The sequence below is a fragment of the Pinus tabuliformis genome, chromosome 9 (assembly GCF_031772625.1).
Source record: "Pinus tabuliformis cultivar Carrire ecotype Pingquan chromosome 9, CPIR1, whole genome shotgun sequence".
Classification (NCBI taxonomy): domain Eukaryota; kingdom Viridiplantae; phylum Streptophyta; class Pinopsida; order Pinales; family Pinaceae; genus Pinus; species Pinus tabuliformis.
The window spans coordinates 656,430,670-656,446,900 of NC_142307.1; positions in this window are offsets into that span (position 1 = coordinate 656,430,670).

A 16,231-nucleotide genomic window follows, 5' to 3' on the forward strand; every position below is an offset into this window, starting at 1 on the left:
GTATTTCGATTTTTAGGCAATAGATTAGCTTTGCTTTCAGCTCATTTTCAAGTTCTCCTTGTGGACAGTTTTGATGTAACTCTTCTTTTCTTGCTCAATAAAGATGAATCCAGCTTTGCACCAGCTCTAAATCTCTCTTAGGAGGCTATAGCTCTTGGGGTTGGGCCCATCTCAAGCGCCCAGTACCTCCTTTGTTTATCTTTATGTGTTTTTGTTGCATTCTTAGAATAAAATCTGCTATTTATATTTAAATCTTGCTTTGTTATTTAGATTTCTTTTGATGGTTAAAGTAGCTTCTCATGTTTGGAATAGATTGGTAGGATAATAACAAGAAAAAGGCTCCAAAAAAGGGTCAGCAAACACTTTTGGTTTCACCTCTTCCTTATTGGATCAGGGGTTGGAGTTGGAATAACCGTGCTGTCCCAAACAAAAACACTAGTTTGCTTTACCATGCAATCCTTAGTGTGTTGTTTTCATTTGCAGAGGTTGGTTACATGTTCAGATCTTTGAATGCTTCATTTCATAGTTAATGTACATGGTTTCCTTGCAAATAAAGCTGCTGTCCATTCTCGTTACTGTTAGCCAGATCATATTAGGGTAGCATAGCTAGATCTTTGTTTTCTTGCATGTCTTTGTTGGTTCAGTTGGAAACACAAATTGCAGAGCACCTATACCACTTTTCAATCTGCCCAGACTCCCTCAAACCCATCTTCTCCATCTCCCAACTTGGTTTGTTGCCTCACGTTGCCACATTGCCCTCATAACCCTACATTTTGTGCAGCATTATTCCAACCTTCTTGGAACAAGTCCAGCCATCTACACCTTCTCCTCAACTCCATCCTCCAAGTCTTGAACTCCCCTACACCCCTATTTCACCTCCATACTCATTCCTCCACCTTTTTCCCTCCATCCATGCTCCAAAATTCCATTACTAAACATCCTGTATAAAAATTACAGAACATCCTGTAGAAATCCCCGAACATCCTGTAGAACCCCTGCAGACTTCCTGTAGAAGCTCATAAACGCGGTTTCTTGGCAACCAAACTTTGTGAAACTCTCTGGAAGGGTGTTAGGGACCCCTTAGACCCTCTCTGAACCTTCCAAACCTTTCCCAAGCATTTCTCCCCTTGATCTACCCCTGCACAGTAAAAAGCCAGTTAGAAGCACATGCATGATAATTCCAACAACTTGAACAAAAATACAAAAAGATGTTTTCTTCAGATAGAGGTAGTCTAGACACATGTATTTTACCTTCATAGAAGTAATGGCATCTCTTTCAGTAGTTTGCATGCTCTCCTTTGCGTCAGTAGGACTAGCTGGTAGAATTAGGGTTTGCTAGGGTTTGCGTTTCTGTTTGGCTTTCAGTTTCTTTCCGCAAGTAGATTAGCTTCCTTTGAGTTAGCTTTCATCCATCAATTAAAAAGCTTCTTCTAAGAGCTCATAGAAGTTGGCTTAAGCTCCTAGCAGACTTGTGCCAGCTTACCAAGTGACAGCTGCCGCAAGAGCTAGTACTTGTGCATACAGCACTGTCGTTTCCAAGTTTGTTACGAACTACCGGGTTGATAAAATTAAAGAAGGGAGTTCCAGGAGTTGTAGCATTATTGCTACAATACTGGGGCCCACCACCAGTTGAGAGAAACAGTCAGAGAAATTCGATATTAGTCAAAGTCAAAAAACACCTTTATAATGGGAAGAATCGTCAGTCAGAACTCAAAAATTGAAGCTCTTAACAATTAGTGTGCACATCTAGAGGAATCAATCACATTTGTGAAAGGAATACTCACCAACAATATTGGAGAAAATTCTGGGGACCAAAGCAGTAATAATAAACCAAAAGAAGAACCCTCTGTAAATCAAAAATAGGATCTTTCTGTAGTTTTTACTTTGTATCAGTCACTACATCTCAAGTTCTATCTATTTAGTTTATATGAATTGTAGATGTCAAGTTTTTTTGCAACAATTTGTAAGAATATACAAGCAGTCAGTAGTTGGAAAATTAGGAACTTATGAACTCAACTCCTTAGCTGATTGGGATGGCACTCTCTTTGCCTTCCCTCTTAGTCTGGTTGGTTCCAAAAAACATGTAATGGGAGCTCACTCCTTTCTCTTTTTTTGAATAGAAAAACCAATACTCAACTGTGTTAAAAAAAAAAAAAAACATATAGATGGTACTCCAACTTTCCAAAAGAAAGGAAGAACTGAAATAAAGTTTGGGTTTTTGGAGCTTCCAAGGAAGGTTGCATGACTGAAGATTTTTATTTTAAAAATAATTTCTCCTAGTGTGCAACTAAAATTGACAAGACAAAGAGGGTGATCCATCTCGAATAAGTTGGAAGGAATCTACTCCAACTTACAACCAGCCTCTTTAGAAATATGTTGCGACTCCTTACCTCAAATAAAGGATTCAAAATTTATGAAGCTAATGCTTTTTTGAATGACATTAATGGGGGAGTCCAACTCCTGAAGTGATTCCTAAAAGAGTCAATTATAGAATTAATGAAATTTGCACAACTACAAGTAAGTTCATTAGATGACCCCTATAAAGAGTTTGCATGGCTTGTTGCAAGAATTCTTGGATAGGATTCTATTGCCTAAGTTCCCAAATATGTCCTATGCATTCTTCAATATCTGGTTGAAGAGGAAGTCATATTTAGTTGGGTTCACTTCCTATTGAGATTCCTACTAGTTGGGAAATTTTGACAAATCAAAGAGGTTTTTCATGACTTCATACTTGATTTATGTAACATCCCTTGTGAAAATTCCATGTAATAAAAGTTAATAAAGGAAAAAATAATAACCATGGTTGATGGGACACTTACTCAAAGTTGAATGATGGGCAAGACATCTTAGGTGGTGTTCATTTGGTTTATTATGGCTAAGGAAATTGGCAAAGGCAATGGTTAAGGCTTTGGAAAGGCAAAATGGCATTTTTGGCACATTAATTTATGAAAATAATGGAAATTAGGAGAAACAAGAGGTGAAAGGTCATAGGTTGTATGTGAGGAGGAAATTGAATTAAAATAATGGAAAATGAAGAAAATAGAGGCCTCATTCATAAAAAGGCTTATGAGGACCAGTTGGTAACCTTTTGTCAGTTGAGTTTTGGAGCTCTCTCATTATTCTCTCCCTCTCTCTCACTCTTGGACACTTAGAGTTTTCTTGGAGCATTTTGGCATTGGAGAAAGAAAGGCAAAGAAGGCAAGATGAAGCAAAGATCAAGCAGGGAAAGGCAGGATCAAGCAGCTACAACATGGTTCTTTGCAATTATCGATTTGCATGTGTATTTTCCTTGCTCGATTCAGCATGCATGGTATTGCATGTGATTGTTTGTTATTGTGGCATGGGTTTTGCTGGGTGTAACCGTGTTTTTAGCCTAGCCTTGCCATTTCCAGATATCCATGGTGTGATGGGGTTCTCATGTTTTGGTTGAGTTGGATTGCTAGATGAATTCAAAGCTAAGTGGGGTGGATCTTCGAATGATAGAGCACATGGCCCAGTGGTCCCTAAACCGGACTGTAGATCATGGCAAAATCACTGGCCTAGTGGACCCTAAGCCAGATTGTGGGTTGTGGTACAGCCAAGATTGTGTTGCCTCGGTGGGCCTAGGAATCCTTATCGGTGAATGGTAGGATATAAGGTAAATCCAAGGGGTGGTTTTCTCTCCGTTGGGCCTAGTAATCCCGAGTTTGGGATATGCGGTAAATCTTGGAGAGTGGGTCTCGGTTTAGGGCTTAGTGATTCAGGTTTGGATTGCGATAAAGCCTGAGAGACTAGGAGACATGAAAATTCCTCACTATGTAGGTGGAGTAATCCGGTGGCATCCACGCTTGTTTGGCCTAGTGATCGGGTGGAGATAATGGTAAATCCTATTATGATGTGTTCATTGTGTTGGCCTAGTGATCCAGTATGGATTATGGTAAAGTTTGATTTCTATTGATGAGGGTGAGGTGATTTAGCCTAGGTATGCCCTGTTTGGTTCTTTGGTTTGAGTCCTACATTCATGCTTGGAATATGGCATGGAAATGAATGACTAAAGAGAGATTTGGCTCAGCCATTCTATGGTCGCGTGGAATGTGGTAGTCCCATCTTCGGTTGGTTTATTGCATTCATTAATGAGATATTCATTCCCTTTATTTTCATATGTAAATGTACTAATGTGTATGTGGATTTTATGAATGATATGCTTATGATACTTCTGTCCCTATTATGCTAGTTATATGTATGTTTTATGACAACAACTATGTATGGCTCTCAGCATGTTTTTACTTGTAAATGAATGGATAATGTATCTATGGCCTAATAAATGATAATGAATCAAATGACATGAGGGAACAATGGTTCATAGTGATTCTTATATAAGTATGGGATCCCTACACTTAATTCTGTCGTTTACACTTGTAGGTTAGATGTTGATGATATGTTTGACAAAATGCCTGGCATGGCTACTAGGGGTCTGATTAAGGTCTTGTTTAACTTATTTCTTTTGCATTATTGTTTCCCTGTTTGAATAATCTTAAGCTATCATTCCATTCTAGGCAATGACCTTGGCTGTGGGCCTGAAAAAGTGGCTCAAATCCCGGGGTCGCTGGCATAACACCGGAAAATTGGGTCTCTAGATGTTGGCAAGGAAGCCTGTGAGAGAAAATTTGGGTTTCTGGACGCTCTCATGCCTATAACAAGAGAGCAATTGAGGCTTAAGATGTCTAGAACATCAGTGGGGACCCAGGGACAAGATGTCTAAGTGGATGAAATGTCTCTTGAAGGTTCTATTGCTGATGTGGATAGGTTGGTTGATATTTTCCGTCGATTCCACTTCCTTAAGGTCACACAGGAGGTTGAATCCAATCATAGTAGCCTCTCGTCGCATGTTTACCTGGTTGGCATGGTTACTTGGGTAGATGTGGGAGGAGGTTGTTACAGAGTGGCATCAGAGCATGGTTCATCCTTCGCACTAGAGGGTCGGTGTTTGTTGGTCATGCATGCATGTAAGTTGCATGTGTGTCTCTTACACTTGCATTCCATGTGCTTGTTACATTTGTTGGATGATTGATTATGGTTGAAGTAAGGTTGTCATGGAGAATTTGATGTTGAGTTTGTGGAATGCATCATTATGAGTATATGACTGGTTACACATGGTTATATGTCGCTTACATGTTGATTATATGTCGCTTGACTACATCCTTGTATGTCAGGTTCATTCTTGAATGTTTTCATTACATGTATCAGTCTTGTAGGATGGTTACAAGAATTGATCACTTATGCTCGACTACATGTGTCTATGCATATGTGTAGTTGATTTGGAATTCCTTATTCATGTTGATGGTTACATGTGGCAATGTGTACAATGGAGTAATTGTTGTTGTCATGCATGAGGTCATAACATGCATTTTTGATATGGCCTTGCATTGATGACTAGACCCTAGCTAGAATGATGTTTATGCATTAATGCACTTAATTGTTATATGTCTATATGTTGCTATGATTATGTTATACATGTATCACACTGATTTGATGATCTTACAGACGAGGTATCCTCCCAAAATTATACTAATGTACATTGATTTATTGTGATTTGGTTTATTTGACATATTATGCATTGCAAGAAAGAGATCAAATGGCTAGCAAGGTGGTAGACTAAATAGAATATGCCTATGAATCAGATGGGCAGTGTGGTGTGGGGCACTTTACTAATTTGGTAGACACATTGAGAAGCTTGAAGGAAGAGATAAGGAGTTGTAAGGCAGATAATGACCAAATCATACGGGCACAAGAGAAACAAGTAGAGGTTAATGCTATGCTCCTCTAGAGTTTGCCAGGCTTGCAGCGACAAGGGCCACTTCAGATCAGCCATGGACATGAGGATAGAACTAATGGGGCATATGGAAGTAGGTCTCCTGGTAGACATAGGTCGGATAGATCTGATACGGTGAGAGATGGCAGGTTGTTGGACACTCAAGACAGGAGGGGTGATGAGCATAGGTACTATTTTAGTTATGGTTATGATAGACATCATGATCGTCATCGCTATCATCCTTACAGGAAGAATGATATGGGATAATTTCCAGATGAGTTTAATAAAGTGAAGCCACCTACGTTTGATGGAGATGTGAAGAAGACGGAAGACGCAGAGGCTTGGATACTTGGGATGAACAAATTCTTTGAGTTTCATGATTACACAGATAACATGAAGGCCAGAGTAGCGATCTTCAGCTTGAAAGGTAAAGCAAAAATTTGGTGGGAAGAAGTTAAGCATTTCAAAGAAATCAAGACATATGACTTGAGTTGGCGAGAGTTTAAGAGGATTTTCAGGAAGAATTACTTGTCAGAGAGGTACTATAACAGTAAGGCCAAAGAATTCTATGAGCTAAAGATGGGATCAATGAAAGATGAAGAGTACACGAACAAGTTTCTGGAACTATTGAGGTATGTACCGTATCTTACTGATGAGAAGGCTAAAGTTCAGGGATTTATCAATGGTTTTCCATTAGCATTTAGAGATCGGATTGAGTATGATGAGCCTCGGTCACTTAAGGAAGTTATTGGGAAACTAAAGCATTGCTATGAAAAATCAAAGCGTAAGAATGAATCTCAGCAAGGATGGAACAAAAAAGACAAAGGTAAAGGTAAATGGTAGCCTAAGAGGACAAGGCCTCAACATGCAGATGAGAAAGAGAATGTGGCACCGTAAAAGAGATTTAATGCAGCTAGATAGGGACATGAGTCGTAGCAGCAACATAGAGGTGTTGGTATTGGTCCACTGGAGTGTTGTACATGTGGCAAGAAACACCTTCATAGAGATTTTGCACAGAATCAAGGTAGTAGGCCTCAGATATATAGTGCGCAGGAGGCACATACTATTGGGGATGTTGGGCAGAGCATTCCTCGTATCTATGCAACAATGGACAACAAACAGGCAAAACACTAGGCATTTATCATTGAGTTGGACGATAAGCTTTGTGGTCAAGTTATTTCTATTTTGATTGACCCAGGATCTAATTATAGCTATGTTAGTCCTAACTTGGTGGATAAGTGTGGTTTGAGTAAGGAATTGTTGCAGAATCTTGGTTAGTGTAGTTGGCTACATGTACGAAGAAGAGAGTTCATCATTGGGTAAGAGATTGTGCATTTGCTTTGAATGGTATGCCTACAAAAACACATTTGAATGTATTACCGTTGGGATCATACAATATGTTGCTGGGCATGGATTGGTTGTATCTTCATAGAACCAAGGTAGACTATTATGAAAAATCCATTGAGTGTGTTGATGACAATGGGGAACCAAGAATATTGCATGGTAAGAAGAAAGCCACATTAGTTAGGATGGTGACAACTATGCAAGCAAAGCGTAGATGCAGGAAAGGGTGTATGTTATTTTCAGTACACATTTTTAGTGATAAGGGAAAGGAGGTTGAGGATGCAGATGTGTTGAGAAGGTACCCAATTTTGCAGCAGTTTCAGGATGTATTTCTTGAGGGCATTTCAGAGTTTCCACCTCATAGGGAGGTAAACTTTTCTACTAAGTTAGTGCCAGGGGTAGCTCCAGCATCAAAAGCACCTTACAGGATGAGCACACCTGAGTTGGTTGAGTTGAAGTTGTAGTTGAAGGAAATGTTGGGCAATGGATACATTAGGCCAAGTGTATCACCTTAGGGTGCACCGGTCTTGTTTGTGAAGAAGAAAGATGGAACTCTCAGATTATGCATTGACTACAAGTAGTTGCACAAAGTGATCATCAAGAACAGGTACCCATTGCCAAGGATTGATGACTTGTTCGATCAGCTGAAGGGAGAAGCATTGTTCTCAAAGATTGATCTGAGATCCAGATACCATCAAGTACGCATCAAAGAGGACATTTAAAAGACTGCGTTCAGGACTAGGTATGGGAATTATGAGTTTGTTGTAGTTCCATTTGGCTTAACTAATGCTCTAGCTAAATTTATGTGCTTGATGAATAGTGCGTTGTTTCCATATTTGGATAAGTTTGTTATTGTGTTCATTGATGATATACTAGTATATTCTAAAAATGAGGAAGAGCATATAGAGCATTTAGCAGCAGTGTTGAGGTTGTTGAGAGAGCATCAGTTGTATGCTAAATGCAACAAGTTTAGTTTCTTTCAGACTGAGGTACATTACTTGGGGCACGTTGTTTCCAAGGAGGGAATCGCAGTAGATCCAGAAAAGATAAGGGTCATAATGGAGTGGGTAGCTCCTAAGAATGTGGATGAGGTGAGATCTTTCATGGGTTTGGTAGACTATTATAGGAGGTTCATTAGTAACTTCTTGCGGACTGCTTATCCTATCACATCATTGCAGAGGAAAGGTAAGAAGTTCAAATGGACAGAGGAGTGTGAGGCTAGCTTTGAGCAACTTAAGCAATTATTGACACATGCACCAGTGCTACAAATTGCAGATCCAGACAAAGAGTTTGTAGTGTGCACAAATTATTGCAAGAGAGGACTTGGTGGAGTCCTTGTGCAAGACGGATAGATGGTATGCTATGAGTCACAGAAACTAAACTAGCACAAGCAGAACTACCTGACACATGATCTTGAGTTAGCAGCGATCATACATGCATTGAAGTTGTGGAGGAAATATCTTCTTGGCAGGAGGTTTTTACTAATGAGCGATCACATTGGGTTGAGGTATTTGTTTGACCAACTGAATTTAAACGACTGACAGGCTAGATGGTTGGCCACAATCAGTGAGTTTGATTTCGAGATTAGGTACATCAAAGATAAGGAGAATAGGGTGGTAGATGCTCTGAGCAAGTGGGTACAAGTAAATCACTTGGCAACTATGAGCTCCTATGGGAAATACTTACATGATAGGATCTTGCAAGAAGGTCAGCAGGATGTCAGGTATATAGAGATTGTGCACATGTTGCAGCAGGGTGATGGTACAAGTATATGTGGTAGTACATGTACAAGTACATGTGCATGTACAGGTATAGGTAGCGGTACAAGTGGTAGTACATATACATGCACAGGTACAGGTGTAGGTGCATAAGGTATGGATTATTGTCTTACAATGAATGGATTGGTCAAATTTAAAGATATAATATATGTGCCAGATAGCAGTGAGCTCAAGAAGGTGATCTTGAGAGAGTTTCATGCGAAACCTTATTCAGGTCACCCAGGTTATTAAAATACATTGACTACAGTGAAGAAATTATATTATTGGCCAAATTTGAAGAAGGATGTAGTAGAGTTTATGGCTAGGTGTTTCGATTGTCAGCGAGTGAAGGTAGAGTGCAAGATTACAGGTGGACTGCTACAGTCGATTGTGATTCCAGAATGGAAATGGGAGTTCATTTCCATGGAATTCATCACAGGGTTGTCAAAGACAGTTAGACAACATGATTCCATCATGGTTGTTGTGGACATGTTAACAAATGTTGCACATTTAATTCCAATGAAGTCTACATTCTCAGTTAGTGATGTAGCACATGTATTCATCCAAGAAGTGGTCAGATTACATGGTGTTCTAAAGAATATTGTGTCAGACAAGGATGGGAAGTTCACTTCCAAGTTTTGGAAGGAGTTATTTGTAGCTTTGGGTATAGAGTTGGCCTTTAGCACAACTTATCATATGCAAGTAGAGAGGGTCAACAAGATATTGGAGGACATGATGAGGATGTATGTGATGCATCAGCAGCGGAAGTGGGAAGAGTATGTCCCCTTGGTAGAGTTTTCATACAACAATGATTATCAGGAGTCATTGATGATGAGTCCTTTTGAGGCATTGCATGGGCGGAGTTACAATACTCCCATCAGTTGGAGTGATCTGATTAACATGGTGCTGATTGGACTAGATATGTTGGCAAATATGGGACATGAAATGTAGGTGATCAAGAAGAACCTAAAGGTAACACATGATAGGTAGAAGAAAAATGTAGATCAGAACAAGTTGTTCAAGGATTTCTAGGTTGGGGAACATGTGTACTTGCACATCAAACCAAAGAAGAGCTCCTTGCAGATTGGATCATGTGCCAAGCTAGCACCACGGTTTTGTGGACCCTTTAGTATCACTGAGAGGATTGGGCTAGTAACATATCGACTTGCACTGCCTCCGACAATTAAATTCCATGATGTTTTCCATGTGTCACTACTTAAGAAGTATGTTATAGTTGCTCATCATGTGATTGACTCGCCTATATTGCAAGTGGAACCAAATGGAGAATTCCAGCCAGAGCCTTGATGTATATTGCAGAAAATGGTGCTTATGCTTCGAAATCGAGTAAGTTAAAGTGTAGTGGAATCACTTTGGGCCCCATGAAGCTACATGGGAGATGGTGGATCAGATGTAGGCTATGTATCCTTGTTTTCCAGTTGAGGCAAAGCAGTTTTGACTTGGTGTTTTGGTGTGATTTTGGTATATGCTTTGGTATATGGTATGATATATGTTTTGATAATGTTTGGTATATGTACATATGTATATGGATGTGAATACCGCCATGAACTATGTTATAAACTCCAATAATCGATATGGGTCTCATGTCATTATGATGTCATGTTATTATGTTGGTTTACTTTCAACAGGGTGAACAATGTAAATACTTCATCGAGCTATGTTATAAAGCTCCATGGGTAGTATGTTTGCTTTCCAATGGTTTTGATGAGATCTTGGTGTGGTCTAACATCGAGCACGGTTTTCCCCAAGGGGGAGGGTTATGTAACAACCCTGGTGAAAATTCCATGTAATAAAAGTTAATAAAGGAAAAACTAATAACCACATTAGATGGGACACTTATTCCAAGATGAATGTTGGACAAGACATCCTAGGGGGTGTTCATTTGGTTTATTATGGCGAAGGAAATTGGCAAAGGAAATGGTTAAGGCTTTGGAAAGACAAAATGGAATTTTTGGAACATTTATTTATGAAAATAATGGAAATTAGGAGAAAAAGGAGGTGAAAGGTCACAGGTTGCACGTGAGGATGAAATTGAAGGAAAATGATGGAAAATGAAGAAAATAGAGGCCTCATTCATAAAAAGGCTTTTGAGGATTAGTTGGTAACCTTTTCTCAATTGAGTTTTGGAGCTCTCTCATTATTCTTTCTCTCTCTCTCACTCTTGGACACTTAGAGTTTTCTTGGAGCATTTTGGAATTGGAGCAAGAAAGGCAAAGAAGGCAAGAGGAAGCAAAGATCAAGCAGGGAAAGGTAGGATCAAACATCTACAATAGGATTCTTTGTAGGTATCGATTTGCATGTGTATTGTCCTTGCTAGATTTGGCATGCATGGTGTTGCATGTGGTTGTTTTCTATCATGGCATGAGTTTTTCCAGGTGTGACAGTGTTTTCAACTAGCCTTTCCACTTTCGGATAGCCATGGTGTGATGGGGTTCTCATGTTTTGGTTGAGATGGATTACTGGATGGATTCAAAGCTAAGTGGGGTGGATCTTCGAATGATAGAGCACATGTCCTAGTGGTCCCTGGTTGGACTGTGGATCACGGTAAAGCCATTGGCCTAGTGACCCTTGAGCCAGACCGTGGATTGCGGTGAATATAGGATTGTGTTGCCTCGGTGGCTTAGGAATCCTTGTTAATGAATGACAAGATATACAGTAAAGCCAAGAGGTGGTTTTCTCTCCGTTGGGAAAGTAATCCTGGGTTTGGGATATGTGGTAAATCCTGGAGAGTGGGTCTCGGTTCAGGGCCTAGTGATCCGGGTTTGGATTACGGTAAAGCCTGAGAGACTAGGAGAGATGAAAAATCCTCATGGTGTAGGTGGAGTAATCCAGTGGCTTCCATGCTTGTTTGGCCTAGTGATCGGGTGGAGATCACGGTAAAGCCTGTTATGATGTGTTCATTGTGTTGGCCTACTGATCCAGGCTGGATTACAGTAAAGCCTGATTTCTATTGATGAGGGTGAGGTGGTTTAGCCTCGGTATGCCCTGGTTGGTTCTTTGGTTTGAGTCCCATATTCATGCTTGAAATATGGCATGGGGGTGAATGAATGAAGAGATATTTGGCTCAACCATTCTATGGTCGAGTGGAACATGGTAGTCCCATCTCCAGTTGGTTTATTGCATTCATTAATGAGAAATTCATTCCCTTGATTTTCATATGTAAATGTAATGTATATGTGGATTTTATGGTTGATATGCTTATGATATTTCTGTCCCTATTATGTTGGTTATATGTATGTTTTATGACAACAACTATGTATGACTCTCATCATGTTTTTACTTGTAAATGAATGGATAATGTATCTATGGCCTAATAGATGATAATGCAACAAATGGCATGAGGGAACAATGGTTCATAATGATTCTCAGATAAGTATGAGATGCCTACACTTAATTATGTTGTTTACGCCTGTAGGTTACATGTTGATGATATGTTTGACGAAATGCCTGACATGGCTAGTAGGGGTTTAATTAAGGTCTTGTTTAACTCATTTATTTTCAATCATTGTTTCCATCTTATTTGAATGATTTTAATCTATCATTCCATTATGGGCAGTGACTTGGGCTCTGGGCCTGAAAAATTGGCTCAAATCCCGGGGTCACTAGCATAACACTGACAAATTGGGTTTGTAGACGCTGGCATGCAAGCCTGTGAGAGCGACTTTGGGTTTCTGGACGCTCTCATTCCTATAACATGATAGCAACTGAGGCTTAATATGTCTAGAACATCAGTGGGACCCAGGGACAGGATGTCTGAGTGGCTGACTTGTCTCCTGAGGATTCTATTGTTGATGTGGATAGGTTAGTTAATGTGTTTTGTCGATTCCACTTCCTTAAGGTCATATAGGAGGTTGAATCCAATCATAGTATCCTCTCGTCACATGTTTACCCGGTTGGCGTGGTTACTTGGGTAGATGTGGGAGGAGGCTGTTACAATTTATGCAAATATATTCGAAGACTTTCCTGCATGAAAAATATAAATATTGATAAGGAGCTTGTACAATTTGGTACCCAGTGCTATGGAATCACATGACTCTCTTTTTTCTTTTATCAAGTTTATAATTCTTTCCTAAATGATTTTAAGAAGATGAACTATGGCCCAATCATGGAAAACTTCTCTTAGGAAGCCCCATGCTTTCTTTCAGAGAAGATATTTTCAATATTTTAAAAAAATGACCATACATTAGGCTTTTTGGCTTCAAAGGAAGGCCTATAGTTCTACCTTACTATGCGTTGGATAAATTATTTGTAATAGAGGTGTGTCATTAACATAAATATTAAACCAACTTTTTTAATAAAGATCAGGAAATTATGACATATCGACTTGGGTTTAAGCTAAAGGAGGTTGATTATAAGTTCTTTTCCATTTGAGTCAATGATGAGATAACCATAACACCGCTTCGAGAATTCATTGAATAATGGATATATAATGCAACATATAGGATAGTTGATGAATAATAGTCTACACAATGAGAAAATAATTGTGGTAATCAACAATTCTTCCAGAGGAAAATATTTAAAGGGTACACTGATATTTAGAGAGAGAACCTGATTTGTAGCATAATAAGTAAAACAATGCCCTATGTTGAGCCTTCTTTATATTCTTCTCAGTTAGTTGTCATCCAACCTTTCATATAAAATCCTTTGAATTCTAGAGTAAATTTCTAATTGTTGCTTCTTTTATCTTCTATGTATTTTTACATTTATTTGGTCTACATGAGCCCAGTCCCAATCCATTTAGGACAAATGCATTTTATTTTATAAGAATTTTATAAACTATTTTAAAGACTTGTATATTTTTTGAGGTTCCATAAAGAACTCCCCGGAGCACATTGCTATTGTAATTTTAGACTTTGAGTTTTAAGTTGAGATTTCAAAAGTGTGTTTCCTTTCAATTCCTATGAATCTAAATGTATGATCATTTTAAGTCCTCTGCAAATGTGCTTCATTTTTATTTTCATCTGATTCAGTAATATGGTGTGTTTTTCTTACTATTATACTAGAAACAAATGTTCTTGCAATTTTATTTCTTCATTTGAGAATCATATGACGTGAATACCATTGTTTATACCATCCCCATTCAATATAGTTTGTTCATATTATGTGGTATTTAATGTTTATGAATATATGATATTATTATTTCAATAAAGAGGAGTAACACCTATCTAAAAATGTAGAGGGAAAGGTCTCCCTATGATTGTTACATCAAAGACTTTGATAATCCAAATTTTCCTTGTCATATGTCATCTTGGACAATCTTAGTGATCAACAATACCTTGAGAAATTAATCAATACCTCATCAAGTGGAAGAACTAACCAACAAAAGATATGGTTTGGGAAGATGAGTTTTTCATACATAAGCATTCATAATTGATTAGCATTGAAGGAGGACATTGTTTGAAAGGGAGGGGCATGCTAATTCCTTAATTATAACTACCATTCACTATACTTAAAGTAATTATTGTTATGTTGAAATATTATCATTACTTTCTCACCCTTTTTGTCTCCTGTATACACATAAAGAATATTCATTTTATTATAATTTTATTCATTTTGTCTTGTGTAGTTGATATATTGTAATAGGAGGTTGTCCCCTAAAAAAGGCTTCCTTTTTCCCAAGAAGAAAACATATTTTTAATAAAGGAGAAAGAAAATGCATTTATCACGTGCAACAACACTTAAATCAAAATTGTGATTATAGGCATCTAGATATGATGAAGTGTTCACAACCTATACTGGTTAGAGTTCAAAATAGTTTAGACATTGCTTAACAATGTAAGCATAAAAAGTTCAAAAATAAGATTATTAAAAAATAGTCTTCCTTCCAAATAGTTTCAAAAGTGATTCAAAGAATCAGTCCTAGACCTTAGTAAAAGATGACCATCCAACTCTTCAAGAACAAAGACATTTTCTTCTAACTCTAGTCCTTAATTTGAAAGTTGATTTGCTTTAAGAATTTTCTCCCTATACAGACGTTGAATCAACAGACTGGAAGTGTCCTTTTAGATCCTTAACTGAGGTGAGCCAAATGAAATAACAAAATGTTTACAACATGGATCACTTCAATCATCCAATTAATTGACCTCAAAAAGGATTTTATTCAGTTACTAATCTTAGTTTAGAAGTAGGTTATCAAATTGGATATTTTTAATTTAGTGTAGAAATATGGTAATAGAATTTCAATTGCTTAGGAAATTTAGTCTATATCATGAGACACAATTCTACTCTACTGCTCTATGAAAATTAATTCACAATTTAAAACAACATTTGCAAACATGCATCAATAACATAGACAAGTACACATACTTATCTAGGGGAAACCAATTGGTAAAAACCCCTTACGCCTGCTTGCATTAATCGGATGAATAGAGAATGTATTACAAGTGCTTTCTCGCTCTGAGATCAACCTGCAAGTGAATAACTTTTCTCTCTTCTCAATGAGAAGCTCTGACCCAGACTTAGTCAATTTCTGCCTCTCCTTGAGCCCCTATTTCCTCGTGCAAATTCTGAGGAATTATGCCCCTATTTTTTAGGAATTTTCCTCCAATTGATTGCGCAATTACCAAGGTTGGCTCTTTGACAACATTTAACACCTATGCACTCCAAACTAGTCTACAACTAATGTGACACTGCCTTGGAATCTCCACCACAACTGGGAAACTCAAATTATTTGCATGCACTAGCTATTTTTGGTCGATTTATCAGTTAACTGGATGATCGCTGAATTAAACTAATGTCCCATTGCAAAATTGACCTCCAACTAGTTCTATCAACAATTAAAACGAGTTTAACTGAATACAACAGGAAATAACTAAACTGGATTGCTACAAAATAACAATCACACATGCATAATTGAACTCCAAGCCCTCTAACTCGAATTTACTGAGCTAATTGAGTTACAAGGGCCACGTCGCCTCAGTTAACTACCTCCAATTTGTCTGCTGATGTGTAAATTCAAATTTTCTCAATTTGACCAAGGAAAAGTCAAATTGATACTTTCTTGCTACACTTATGAACATTTAGAAGTATATTTCTAAATTGAAAAATTTAAATGCCTTTTTGTCATTATCTCCTTCTCAACAAATGTAAACTTTATATCATTCAAATAATCATACTATTTCGACTATTCATGTTTCAATGTAATCAAGTTATTTTTTAATCTTCTTTACTTCAACTCATTAAGGTTTATGTCCCCATATGTTTAAGAAATGAAAATGTGAGTAGAGAGGTAATTGGAGTTAACATCTTGTCATCTTAATCATTGGATGCATGAGACATGAGTGAAGATGATAACACGCCATTTCAAAATTTGGTATATTGA